Source organism: Galeopterus variegatus, unplaced genomic scaffold (genome assembly GCF_000696425.1).
Source record: "Galeopterus variegatus unplaced genomic scaffold, G_variegatus-3.0.2 Scaffold1827, whole genome shotgun sequence".
NCBI classification, from domain to species: domain Eukaryota; kingdom Metazoa; phylum Chordata; class Mammalia; order Dermoptera; family Cynocephalidae; genus Galeopterus; species Galeopterus variegatus.
Window position 1 is genome coordinate 332,144 of NW_007727938.1, and position 15,036 is coordinate 347,179.

The 15,036-nt window shown below is 45.8% G+C and overlaps 1 pseudogene; it reads right to left on the bottom strand.

Annotated features, from left to right (window-relative positions):
- Positions 1 to 898: 898 nt before the first annotated feature.
- Positions 899 to 1,644, bottom strand: LOC103595736 (annotated as a pseudogene).
- Between the last annotated feature and the right edge of the window lie 13,392 nt (positions 1,645 to 15,036).

Below are 15,036 nucleotides of genomic sequence, written 5' to 3' on the forward strand. Positions count from 1 at the left end.
CACCACGTCTCTGCTGGGCTGTGACTGGAAGGCTTATCTGGGTGTGGGGCACCCATCGCAAAGCATTAGCAGCAGCAGCGGGCTTGGGGGCTGCCACCTCTCCATCTGACACTTGTCCTCGTGCCAGCTCACTGCATATCGATTCTTCACCCTTTCTGCCCTCTTCTGTGGCCCTCTTCTTACCTGGCGGTCACTGCTTCACAATGACCATGCAGGATGAATGAGTAACAGAAGTACATCTTCGGACCTTTCTGCCTTGGATTGAGAACAATTCTGGTTCTCTGGGACATTCATAATCTTATTTCCAGTGGCCTTTTATCCTGTAATCTATCACTGCAAATTTCAATAAATCTCCCTCAACCAGAGTTCTCAAGTCTCTTGTGTACCTTCATTATATCTTTTGAGTTGCCCACTTATATTTAGTCCTTCAAGTATCTAAATTATAATATTTAACTCTCATGATCCAAACAACTAAAAAAGCTGTCTTGTTACACTTGTTTTACATTCTGTATCACCAGGAGCTATGCAAAGAAAATACTAAAAGGAAAAATTCAGCCCAATAATTAGCTGCAACAAGTTCTTAATGTGTCCTACTAGGGGAAGTCTCTAGGCCAAAATTATTGCAATCAAATAATCAGTTCTTCCAAATGTCGCTAAAAGATCCAGGTCATGAACCAGTCCAGAAAGCCACTGTGATGCTGATTCATAGAGGACTGTGTCCCACAGATGGTCGTTTACAAGAATAACTGCTCACCCCTTCTGTTCTCCACACTTGTGACACCTGGAGTAAGAGCTTCCCCCCGTTCCGCGTGCACCTCGTTGCTGGTGCCTAGTGTGGAGAATCATTGCGGATTTACCCACGGCAGGCTTTGGCTTGGGCATTTTCATTCTGTGGAGCTCAACCCTTGAAAAATTGCTCTCCCCCAAAATATCTGTTGTAATGTAGCTTGTATGCAGTGCTGTTCCAGTCAACCAGCAGATAACCTGGGCTGATCCTCACACTTATAAAAGTTAGGGTCATTTTCGGGCAGCAGGTCCACATCGTGGAATATAAAGCAGTCCCAGTTTTCTTCCTTCAGAGCTTCTAGATAGTCCACATTCAAGAGTTTGGCTCGATTAACCTTTTTGCATCCAGCCTGGTGGAGATGTAGATGCTGTATTCTGGGCTGCTCTGCAAGAAGGGATGAGATGTTCCCACAGGCACATCAGGTGTTTCTCTCTGTTCTGGTGGGGAGTGAGGCTGGCGACCCTCTGTAAAGACCTACCCTCCTCAGGGTGATACCGGTACCCATATACTTTGGAATTTTCTGCCTGAGCTTCTCCCAAACTGAGATCTGGTTTGAAAATGAGCTCATTCTGACCTCCAAGGGATGGAGACACAGAAGGGCATCTGTCACATTCTGCCTTTTTCATGGATGCTTCATCAGTCAGAGATTCTTCATTCCCCAAAGCTATGGCCTTACTGACATCAGCTGTGAAATCCTTTGCTTTTGGACTCTCCTGACTAATATCCAGAAAGTAGTTCCCAGTGGCCCATCCAACCACCTTAAGGCACAAGGTAAAAAGCAACAGTAACTGGAATTTGTAGGAAAGGTGGAAAGTCAGGTTGCAGCCCACAACTTTTCTTGTGAGACTAATATGCATCTCTCTGCTTCACTGCAGGCAAGGAAGCTTCAAGTTAAACTTTTCCATCTGTTTGTGAGCTTGGTGACACTAAAGATGCAGTGCCACTGCTGCTCAGGAGTTCTGCTCCAGGGACCTTTGCTCTGGATGTTCACATTCTGAATAGAAGATCTTCAGAGAGATGGTTAATTCCCAAATCACCTGCATGTGTCTTGCAGACGCGACCACAGTGAGCTCTGCTCGGGGAAGGGGGAGGCGCGTGGACTGGCCTGGGGACTGCCCCCTGGAAGGTGGGGTCCTCCTCCAGTTTTCAATAATATGTTCCTTATTTCCAACTGAGACCTCACCAGAAGCATCTGACTTCCGTATTTCTAGCAACATTCTGTCCTTGACAATATGCTCTAAGATGATAGAAGCTTTCTCTACAGCTCTCCTTTCTTCTTTCTGAGACCTCACCAGAATTGCCTTTAAAATCCATATTTCTACCAAGAATTTCCTTAAGGCAATCTATGCTTTTCTAACATGCACTTCAAAATTCTTCCAGTCTCTGCCCATTACCCAGTTCCAAAGATACTTCCACATTTTCAGGTATTTGCTATAGTAGCACCCCATTTCCTGGTACCAAAATCTGTATTAGTTTGCTAGGATTCCAGCTACAAAGCTCCCACAGACGGGGGGCTTTAAGCCACAGGAATTTATTTCCTCACAGTTCTGGAGGCTGGAAGTCCAAGATCAAGTTGTCAGCAGGTTTGGTTTCTCCTGAGGCCTCTCTCCTTGGCTTGTAGATGCTGTCTTCTCCCTGTGTCCTCACCTGGTCTGCCCCTGGGTTTGTCTGTGTCCTAATCTCCTTTTCCTTTAAGGACACCTGTTGTATTGGATGAGGGCCCATCCTAAAGACCTCATTTAACCTTAATTAAGTCTTTAAAGACCCTATCTCCAAACGCAGTCACATTTGGAGGAACTGGGTTCTGGGCTTCAGCACATGAATTTGGGGGACACAGTTTTCTGTCACACACGTGACTGGGTGCTGCTCTGACTCCCACTTCTCACACAGTCGTCCGTGCAGTGGTTGGTTTGTCCTGGTAAAAGCTCCTCTTTGAGATAGAGACAGGCTGGACAGGGACTGGGCCTACCTTTCCATATGCGTGATTCCTACAGCGGGTGGGCCTGTGGGCATGATCGCCCCTCCCCAGCTCCAACCCCGGGAAGAGCCACACTGGAGCTATTACAGACTTGTGCTTGTTGAACCTTTGCAAAAGGGCCTGCAGCGTTAGCCAAGTCATATCGTGTTTCTAAAAGTCAGTTTTACCATCTGTGATGGTTAATTTTATATGCCAACTTGACAGGGATGCGGGGTGCCCAGACATTTGGTCAAAGGTGATTTGGGCGTGTTTATGGAATGTTTCTGAATGTGACAACATTTGGATTGGTAGGCCAAGTAGAGCGGATTGTCCTCCCCATCGTGGGTGTGCTGCATCTAGTCTGTTGAAGAACAAATAGACTGCCTGTTCTGTGGGTCACAGGGAACTCCTGCCTGACACTCTGAACTGGGACACCAGCTTCTTTCCACCTTTGGACTTGAATTGAAATATTGGCCTTTGCTGGGTCTCAAGCCTGCCAACTCACCTGCAGATCCTGGGACTTGTCCCCTTGCATGATTGCACAAGCTAATTCCTTATAACAAATCTCTTCACACACACACACACACACACACACACACACACACACACACACACACACACACTATTGGTTCTGTTTCTCTGGAGAGCCCTGACTAATACACCATCCTTATAAGTGGAATAAAATACCCATCCCATCTATTCCCCAGGGATGTTGTTACGATTAAATGAGGGTGTTCTGAAAATTGCAAAGTGCTATTCCAATGACAGTTACCACCACCATCATCCTTGCAAAGGACGACCTCAACTTGCTTAATCCCAAGGTCAGTTTCAATCCATAGCACCTGACACAGTGAATCATTGTCCTCTGCAGACCCTCACCTGCCTCCCCAGACACCAGGCCCTCCTGACTGTCCTCCTCCCCCTCTGCCTACCCCTTCTCAGTCTTTAGCTGCTCTCTCCTCATTTCCTGGACCTCCAGATATAGGATCGCCCCAAGTTCTGTCCTTGGAATCTTTGTTTCTCCCTCTACACTCGCTCTCTTGGTGATCTCAGAGAGTCTCCTAGATTTGGACATTGTGGCTCCCAAGGAGCAGATTCTGAGAGGGAGATTTGCATCTTGGAAGTTCACTGGAGACAGCTCTTGAGAATGACACCCGCTAGCAGGTAGGATTAGGGCTGGAGACTCACTGGGCGGAAGCTGAACTGTGATATTGTAACAAAATGATTAGTTTCCACTGGGAACTCCATAGCTGGGATGGCCCTTAGGAGTCATCACACTTGGAGGGAAAGAAGTCCCTGGGCTTTTCTGTGACTGGTCATTGGGTGTGGCTGCCCAGAAGGGTGTGCTTCCGGGCAAGTCCTCTGTCTTTGGCAGAGGGAAAGTCCTGGAGAGGGCTCGGCCAAGAGTCATGAGCCGTGACACTCCTGCAGCCAGGAAAGTGAGTGTCTCTAGCCTCAGGGGGATGAGGTTGAGAAAGGTTATGAATCTGAAGTGTGAGAAATCAATCCTTGCTGCCAGATGATGAGATTTGAACATAAACCCGGCTCCAAAGCAGCTTGAAAGGCTCCAAGAGTTAATTCATTTTATAGTACATATTTCGAGGGGTGGAAGTTTGACGCAGGCACAGAAGACATGTCCCGTGGTACGTGCTTTGCCCCACTTCCACCCACGCTGTGGGCCGACTCCTCCTCTCTGCCACGTCAGGACCCAATTCCACCAGTGGACACCACACTTATTTACCTAAAATGTATCATCTTCATTTTATTTAAGCATAATTAGGCCTTCATAACATCAGCTCTGAATCTTTCTCTTTGCAGAGGGGACTTGGAGAGGCAATCAGATGTTGGAGGCATGTTAATGAGTGTCGTGCTGTGTACTCTTCCTTCTAAAGCACAGAGCTTAATAAAGGCCACTGGGATTTTTATTGCAGTGACATGATTCAGTCCCTCTGGACAAAGCTGTCCTAAGGTAATCTTCAATTACCTTATCGAATCTTCTTGGTCATCCAGAAACTATGACAGCAGCTTTCCTTGTGACCAAGCACTTAGTGCAGACAAGGCTTTTTCCAGCTTTGATTTCACAGGAATGAATATGGAGCTAAGGGCAGACAATGTCTTTTATGACTAGTCTAGTCCTGGAAGAAAAACCAAACTGCCGTTTCTAGTGTAAAGAACCCAACTTTGAAGCTCAGTTCTCCGGCTTTGTCAGCCGCTGCCCGGTGGGCTGGGAAGTTGCCTTTGCCTGGATCTGGGGAAGCAGGTCAGACCCTGGGTCCGCTCTGCATTGGGCGGTGCACCGAGGAGACACTGAGGCCACGAGGCTGCCGCGGGGTGCAGGGCCCAGCTCTGCATCCAGAGGCTGCCGGTCCGGAAGAACCACGCCATTTATTTGCCCTCCACCTCTGTTTCTTCTCAGACAAAACCACTTGAAAAAGAGACATAGGGAGAGCCTTGAAGGGGGTTATTTAAATTTTCCAAACAGCTTCTTCTCTTTGCTTTAGTGTAGGATGTCCCAGAGCGTATGCCCCTCATCCCTGTCCCCAGAAACTGCCCAGCCTTCTCCAGACTCAACAGAGGACCCAGCAAAGTGTGTATAATCAGGAACCGTGTCATATTTCCAGAGAGGGGGAGTACGAAATTGTACTCAGGTTGACCGATACTAAGAGATTCCTGTTTATTAATCAGAATAAATGATCCCAATTGCAATAAGGTGAAGTGAATTAAGGAAAAGTAACTATTGTTTGAATTCTTGGGTCTTAGGCGACTCTGGTTAACCTAACTTCATGGGTGCTTTGGGGCACAACTGAGTATCTTACTGGGGACCCAGATCTGGAAATTAAATGCTCTTTTTTCTTTCTCTGAGGCACATAGACTCCAGTGCTTGACAGCCTGGGCGGAGCTCTGGCACCGGCTAGCTGTAGGACCTTCAGCAAGTTAATAAACCTCTCTGTGCCCCAGGTTCCTCCTCTCTAACATGGGAATAGCTGTGGTAGTCAGTGAGTTAATGGATGCTGAGTACCTAGGGGCAGGCATGTGGCAGGGAGTGAGGGAAGTTGGCTGCAGTGATTATTTCCCTCTTATCCAAGGAGGGGGGTGGTCTCAGGATGAGGGGAACTGGTTAAGACAAAAACACCTGATCCAGATGATGGTTTTCTGACAAGACCATGCCCTTGAGCTGATGGGTTATCTTAATTACATTTTCATATTTTCAGTGTGGGATTTTTACAATTATTGTCAAAAATAAGGCTCCTGAGCTCTAACTGTCACTATGGCAGGATGACACAAAATGTCCAGTGGGTGTTTCAGAAGAGAGGCTGTGGTGGGGACTTCCACTCTCAGTTCACCTGGTGAACCCAGGGCCCCAGCCAGCCTCCCTGATGGTATTCACGGTGGCAGGTGAGCTCCACCCACACAGACTGGACGAGCAGGTGGCCGGGAAGATGCTTTCTCACCTCACATCGTGGCCTTCTCTACAGGCCTCTATTATTATTATTATTATTTTATTGATTGTGAATATTCATGGGGTACAAAGCTGATTGTCACCACTCATGCCCAAGATGTGATGGCCAGATCTGTACTGGCAACAGCCCATCACCACAAACTGTGATTATACCCCGTGTCCCCCACCCAGTTATCCCCAACCTCCCCCCATCTTCCTTTCCCCCCACTCCACTTTGAATCCCTAAGTCTGCTCCCTCCCTCTGCAAATCCAACACACCACTGTGGTCTTTCTTTCCTTCCTTCCTTTCACTCTTAGCTCCCACTTATGAGTGAGCACATGTGGTATTTATCCCTCTGTGCTTTGCTTATTTCACTCAACATAAATTTCTCCAGCCTCATCCATGTTGTTGCAAATGGGAGAATTTCATTCTTTTTTATGGCAGAGTAGTATTCCATGGTGTATATATACCACAGTTTCCTTATCCAATCATCCATTGATGAACAGTTAGGTTGGTTCCATGTCTTGGCTATTGTGAACGGAGCTGCGATGAACATGGGAGTGCAGGTATCCCTTCGACATGATGATTTCCATTCCTCTGGGTATATACCCAGAAGTGGGATAGCTGGATCGTATGGAAGATCTATCTGTAGGTGTTTGAGAAACCTCCATACTGTTTCCCATAGTGGTTGCACTAATTCACATTCCCACCAACAGCGTAGGAGTGTTCCCTTCTCTCCACACCCTCACCAGCATTTGTTATTCACCGTCTTTTTGATCCCTGATGCTCAGTGATGTTGAGAATTTGTTCATGTATCTGTAGGCCATTTATAAATCTTGCTTTGAGAAATGTCTATTCAACTTCTTTGCCCATTTTTTAAATTGGGTTATTTTTTTTTTTTTTTTGCTGTGTAATTGCTTGAGTTCCTTGTATGTTATGGATATTAATCCCTTGTCGCATGCATAATTAGCAAAAATGTTCTCCCACTCTGTAGGTTGTCATTTCACTCTGTTGATTTTTTCCTTTGCTGTGCAGAAGGTCCTTAGTTTGATATAGTCCCATTTGTTTATTTTTTCTTTTGTGGCCTGTGCTTTCAGACTCGTGTTCATAAAGTCTGTGCCCAGACCTAGTTTCTGAAGTGTTTCACCTATATTTTCCCTTGGTAATTTTACAGTTTCAGGTCTTATACTTAAATCTTAAATCCATTTTGAGTTGATTTTAGTGTATGGTGAGAGGTACAGGTTTAGTTTCATTGTTCTGCATATGGATGTCCAGTTTTCCCAGCACCACTTATTGAAGAGGCAGTCTTTTCCACAATGTATGTTTTTGTTGCTAACCTGTGGCTTCAAAGTCTAGAGGACTGCATAGGGTGATACCCGGAGGAACGCCCCGGCATAGCAGCAGCTCAATAAATGGGTGTCAGATGAATGAATTGTTCAAAATGCTGAGCGGATGAATTCATGAATCCATGTGGCACTGAGTGGAATGGTCCCAAACTCCCACCTGAAATGGCTGGTTGATGACGTGGTCCTCGAGACATGTCTCTGGGGTTCTGAACAAGAGTGGAAAGTCCCACACTCCAGATGATGTCCAGGATCCTCCCTGAGGGTGCTCTAAGGGTCGTGAGCCCCAGGGTCAGCTCCAAGGATTTGGCGGGGCTGGGATTAGAAGCCTTGGTTCCAGGGAGGCCCCTGGCTGCTCAGGGCCCACACCCACGTGTCAGCAGAAGGCAGAGTCCCAGCAGGGACATGTTTCACTTTCTCCTGGCAAGAGGCAGCAGGGGTCTGCAGGGGGCCGGGGGCTGGGCCTCTGTGCTCCTCACTTGGCCTCTGCACACATTTGCTTGCTGAAGAAATGCCACGCCCTCTGCTCTTAGGGGTGGATTCTTTTCCTTCCTATTTACCTCTGATTCCCAGGTTTTATGACCGCTCTCACGAAGCCATGCTACCTGAAGGGGAGCAGGGCCACATGCCACCCCAAAGCGGGGCAAAACCCCTAAACTGGAATAGTAGACGGTGGCTGCTGGGACAGGCTGAAGTCAGCCAGGAAATGCAGCCTTCGCGGGAGGGAAATGAGAGGCTGGACGCGGTTTTAGATCAGAGTCAGAAGCGCGTCTAGCCTTGCTGCATGCCTGTTCATGGCTCGCCTCCCAGAAGCAATTGGATCCAACCTGGGAGCATTCACTTTCTTCCCTCTCCGGTGTGGAAGAAGCCATAGAGACGCTGAGGAGCCAGGACTTTGTAGACTTACAGCTCTGCATTGAATCCATGCTCCCTTGTATATAAAAGCTATGTGATGGCAGGGAAGCTGCTCGACTTCTCTGAACCTCTCCAGTTTATTTTAAAAATGAGGGAAAGCACATGCACTCTGCAGGTGGGTGTAAGAATTAATTGAGACATACCTGCATAAAGCTGTTAAAATAAAAAAAACAAAATCCACCTTAAAAACTGAGATGTTTTGTGTGATAGCATTTCTGCGACAAAACCAAATCCTGTCCAGGCAGATGGGATGCTAATGCATTATATACTTAGGCAAAAGCAAAAAACTTATTAAGAATAATTGAGATATAATCCTGGTGTGTGTGCATGTGTGTGTGTGAGTGTATGTGGGTAAATAAATAAAACTATTTTTAGAAAAAAGATTAGATTAAAAAATAGAATCACTCTAGACGTATAGTTGTGTATCTTGCTTTATTTATTTATTAATTTATTTATTACGTTGGATATAATCCCTTTCCTTTAATTTTGGATGTTTCTAGTTTTTCTTTTTCCTACCAAGAGCATCGATGGTGAGGACACTGTGCACTGTCCCTTGCTTGTGTGTGTGTCTGCTGCCCACTAACTCCCCAACAGGAGGAGGGCAGGAGCGTTATCTGCCTTCATTACCACGTGCCCGGAACAGAACATAAACAGATGGATGAAGTGCACAAACAGACAATAATGGATTCAGCATAAATGGACGATGGATGGATCTTCTTGCACGTGTGCACATCTTCAGCAGAGTGAAGTTCTAGAGGTGAACTGTACACACTTACATTTCACTGGGTGTTACCACCCTGTGCTCCAAGCCGGTGGTACTGACCAATCCGTCCTTCCTCAGTGAGTGGCAGTCCCAGAGAGCCTGAGATGTGTCTTGTGTGCAGGTGGTTTACTTTGGAAAGCAATCCAGGGAACGGAAGTGGGAGCGGGGAGGTCGACAGGGGAAAAGAAAAAGCCAGTCCAGGGGAGAGTCATTGAGCTGATGACTGCGTGGGCATAGAGGGCTCCTTTCCTCTCTGGACCCTCTGAGATACTGCTCAGAATGTGCCTCAGAATTTTCTCCTGAGACAGCAAGAGGAAAGTATGTGTGTCTAGCTCGTGAGCCTCAGCCGCCAAAGGTTCCCCAGGGCGTGTGACCTTCTGGGACTTTCTGGGTTGGTTCCCATGCCCAGAATAGCCAAACAAGCTGCAGGGGCAGCAGGAAAGCCGGAGATCGAGACTGGAACACCTTGGGGAGAGGCCATCAGGCTGCACCTTGCTCGCTGGTTGCCAGAGCAATGGCTGGAACGCAGAGGTCGGCTGGGAGGCCTGGGGCCGGACACCAGGCTGCACACACCGCCTGTCCCGTCCACCATCCCCTTGCCAACAGTGCAAGTTCTCATGCTGTTTACTTTTTGCCAAACGCATTGGTGAAAAACAATCCTTGCCATTGTTTTAATTAGCATTTATTTGATTATTGGAGAGGTTAAACATCTTGTCATGTTTATTGGCCAATTGTATGTATTCTGTGAATTTCATATATATATTTTAATTAATTTTAATGGCTATCTTCTCCTTGTAAAAAACTAAGACATTATTTTGACTACCTCCTTTCTGAGAAGTAACTACTGTCTTATCTGAGATGTGCTCTCTCAGACTTTTAAGCTACGCACTTGCGTATACATATGTTCCCATAAAAATACATAATTCTGGGGGCCGGCCCGTGGCTCACTTGGGAGAGTGTGGTGCTGAAAAATACATAATTCTGTGGCTACACACACACACACACAGACAAAAAAAACATTATATGTATATGTTATGGAATCATATTGTATGTATTATTCTGAAAGTTTTTTTTCACTCAAAAATGTATCTTGATTACCCTTTCATCTTGGTTGCTTTGATTTTGAAACTACAATGTGTGCTTTGTAATGTGGCTGCTACACCATTAGCCATTGCTGGTGAATATCCTGGTTGCTTATCATCGACTACTATTATGAGCAATGCTTTAGTGAGCATGCTCCTGTGCACAGGTGTTTAGCTCATGCTACCTGAGTCTCAAGGTTGATGCTGATGGGACTGTGGGTGGAGAGGCTACTGGTGGGGTCCAGGTCTAGCCCCAACAAGGACACTGACTTGAGACTACCTGCTAGAGTGGGGTGAGGAGGCAGGTCAAGCAGGGTTGGGTGAGTCCCCAAAAGATGTAGACTGTGTGTTAGTTGGGTCATTTGGCAGAGCCAGGATGGGCTTGGCTTGATGGGTGGAGTGATGAACTGAAAACTTGACCCCAGGAAGTGTTTGATTCCCAATTGATGAGATCTTAAGATGGGTTGGCCCATTCTGGGGGGCTGTAGGCAGTAGGGGAATGGAGGTGTGGCCCGTGTGCCTGCTGATATTCTGCAGCCCAGGGAGGAGCCAGGGAAAGGAGGGACTGGCTCGTCTGCCTCCAGGTATATCACCTGGTCTACCCAAGGTGACCTGCTCCCTGATCCTGCTTCTCCTGTTGGCCACTCCATTTCTGTCCTGTCTGCTGGTTCTTCATGGTCACAAGAAAGAGTTATGCCAGGATGAGTTTTGGTGATGGAGACTGAGACAGAGCATGCCTGAGAAAACGAGACAGAAGGAGAATCATCCCATCAGCAGTCACGCTGCATGGGATTCTAGTAATCCAACTTTGGGAGCAAAAACTGCCTTTGGGATCAGAAGCTGCTCCTTCTGCTCTCCATGGTCCAACACAGAGCAAGTAGTAGATCTGGGAGGTGAGACCTGAATGGCTGCAGAGGCCAGCATCACCTCAAGGGCCTCTTCTCATAGGAGCCTTTTGTTGTTTCATCCTCTCGGATGTCACTGTAAATACTAACCAGGACTTATCAAAGATTGTCTTCTGTTTATGCATTAAGCCTAATTTTTAATTGGAAGCCATTCATGCTGCATGTCTAGTTTAGTCTCCTTTTTTCCAGTTCTTCGCTCTCCTCAAGAATCTAATAAATTACCTTTGCTTGATTTATTTATAAATTATAGTCTAGACTGCTAAGTTAATGTGTAATTTCCCTTCTAAAGCATTCTGCTCTAACCCCTCCCCCATCCCCCACCCCAGTGAAGGTGCTAACTGGAGGAATGTTCTAGAATCAAGGAGGGCAACAAACTACCTTGCCTGAGAGGATGTGGGGTGTTCCGGTGGCTTCCTTCCCCACTCCCAGCTGATTCATTCAACATATTGCACTGTTGTATGCCGGTGAATAAGGTTGTCATTTAATTAAAACCAGACTCTGTTCCCTCTGGCTGATAGTCTTTCAAGTTGGTAAAAATAACATGAAAGATTTCCTTAATTTCAGTGTAGTTGTAGTTCTTATAATTACTTTTCCTAGGTGACTGGGCAGGTTTTAAAATATTTTTTAAATTATAGGCATATCATTATCATTCTTAGAGTTTTCAAAAAAATTTTTTTAACAGAGTAAATGTATCTTTCTGCACATTCATATATATTTTTAATGACTGAATTCATTAGTCTAAAAACTGAAATGCACCCAGGTACAGGAAGGAAGTGTCTCACACCGTGAAGAACCGCTGAGCTGGGATTTAGATTCGAATTCCAGTCCTGGCTTGACACGAGCCGTGTGACTCTGAGAGGTTGTGTCACCTCCCTGGGCCTCGGTTTTGATGTTCTCATCTGTTGAATGAAGGTAGATTATTCAGACACTTTTCACCCTATCATAATTATTTGTTTCTTCATTCAGCAAGGATCAGTATTCAGATATGGATCCATGTTCAAGAATATAAAAATAAAATACTAAAAGAAGAGGAAGAGGAAAAGGAGGGGGGATAATACCCTGAGTGTGTTCAAGGTCAGTGGATAGAGACCGCATTAACTAATTCCAAAACTTTTCAGTAGTTGTTACGCTACCACAGTGTACACTGTTCAACAGGGGAAGACAGGACTGAGGTCTTCACACTTGCTTGAGGTTGGAGACGACTGAGGTTCTTTCACAGGGAGGACTCAGTGCTTGCATTCAGATATTGACCAAGAGTTTGTCATGGGAACGGGGGAGCGGTGGGGAGGAAGCACCAGCCTGTTTTAAAGGGTTGAGGCTATGTGAGGAGGCTGGGAGGACGAGTGGATTTGGGGCACGGATGAGAAGTCCTGAGGACCTACTGGAGAGAAGAAGCCTGTGGGACATTATGACCTGGAGCCCCAAACGGGTCAGCTGAGCTTATGTGGGAGACAGTGTATCTGAGCTGGTACTATGAGGCTCAGAGAGGAAGAAGAATGATTTGCAGAAGAGTGTTGGGAGAAAGCTGACCCACCTGGGGATGTGCAGAGATCTGGAAAAAGAGCAGGTACTGCACAGAGTAGCTGGAAAGTCAACGGCCTCCAGGAAGAACCAGATTTTAGTAACGAAAGGAGCATTAGGTGAGGGCTTCAAGAATTTTTGCTTCCAGTAGACAGGAATCCAGAGGGTACTAAAATGAGGGTGGGGAAAATGACAAATGGTGGCATTCCAGGTGGGAGGAAGTTGGGGTAGCTGCTTGGGATGACAGTGCCAGGGAGGGCAGGTGACCAGCTGAGGTGGAGGATGATTGGGGATGATCAACAACCCAGGGTCAGCTGGCCTCAGGGCTCCCCGTCAAAACCAGGCTATGGGAAACCTCATGATGATAGAAGAAAACTGGTCATGGGCAAGAATTCCTGCTTAATAATTCTTTATAAGTATGCTATTTAATTTGAAAGGCACAGTAGCTAGTTTAATCGAGTTAATAGCTGGCCCAAGAAGAGCCATACTGAACTAAGGGTAGTCTGCTCCCTGTGGCCTTTGGTTGTCCTGAGTGGTCACACTCGCCCTTCCCCAGTCAAATCATGGCTGCAGCTGCAGACTCCTCATGGAGCTTTGCTTCAGTGCTGGCAACTGTGCCTACAAACTTCTGCCCATTAATGGTCTTTGAGTCAGAAATTGCCCACTGAAAATAATGGCACGGACACCTATAGATAACACGTGGCCTTCAGAAGCTAATGTTCACTTAAGTGTATCTCTAATGAGTGCAAGCAGGAAGATTTCCAAGCAGTGCCAATCCAGCAGTTCCATTGTGTCACACAAGGAGGTTTGCACATCCAAGGTGGAGTCACGCACACAGAGTGAGAGCATTCATGTCAAGACCTAACTTGCTAAGGGAACACCCATGGCAAGACATGAAGGAGGACAGTGTCACTGCTATGCAGTAAGGTGGTTTCTCCTTTCTTGACATGTGCAGCCAGTCATTTATTGGAATATGTTGTGAATACTGTTAAAAGAAAAATAAGCTATGCTGTTAGATGCACAGTCCTGTGTGAACTGTCAGACACTATTTATAAGGTTTGCACATCTTAATTTTTCCTATTCCTGTTTCTCTACTCTATATTTTGCAGCAATGCTTACTTATGTTGGCTTCCCAAAATCTTGTAGAGGCCCTAAAACAAATGACTACCACTAGGAAGGGCTGCCACATCAGTGCAAATTCCTTCCCCTCTTGGTAGCTCCTAGGCCACCTGTTCACCTTCCCCCTCTGGGTTTCTGGGACGGCTGCAAGTGGGAGGAGTCCTGCAATTACTGCCGAGGCTTCACCAGGGCGGTACATCCCTGGCATCCCAAATTGAAATGATAGTAGCTTTCTAAAACAAGATTAAGAAAGAGTGCCTAGTTTTTCTGGAATGATTAGTAATATCGTTCAGATAGTTAATGGGCCAAACAGATTTTTTCCCCCCCAAATGGGCTATGCTGTTTACATAATGGCTGCTTCTTACAGAGTTGCAATTTTCTAGTAGCTGACTTATAAGGGAGTTAAGCCAGACTGTGGTACAGACACCCAGGCCATAGGTTAGAGAGATGCAAATCTAATTCTCAGGATTAAAAAAAAGTTTTTTCAAATTTATATACTGCAAAATTCACTATGAGTTTAGACAAAGTCTTATAGTCACATGACCACCACCATAATCAAGATACAGAAGACTTCCATTACACCAAAGTAATTTTGTTGTTTCACCATTCTGTAGTCAAACCAACCTCCACCCCTACTCTCTGACAACCACTGATCTGTTCTCCATTCCTATAAGTTTTGCCTTTTCTAGAATGTCATATAAGTGGAATCGTACAGTATGCAACTCTTTTAGTCCGACTTTCGACATTTAGCACAATGCATTTGAGACTCATCCATGTTAGTTGTGTGTATTAATAGTTTATTCCCTTTTATTACTGAGAAGTTATCACAGAAGACACCACATTTTGATCATCCACCAGCTGAAGGAAATTCGAGTTGTTTCCAGTTTTTAGCAATTATGAGTAAAGCTGATATAAATACTTATAGACAGTTTTTAGTGTCAACAAAAGTTTATGTTTCTTTTGGGCAAATATTGGGAAGTAGGATTGCTGGGTAATAAAGTAAGTGTATGTTTAATGACCAAATTATTTCCCAGAGTGGCAGTACCATTCATCACTCACAGCAGCAATATATGAGAGTTCCGTTTACTTCACATCCTCACCAGCATTTCATGTTGTCATTTGGTAGCCATTCTAACAGGTGTGTACTGATATTTCAGTGTGGTTTTAATTTGCATTTTCCTAGCCACTAATTACATTGAGCATC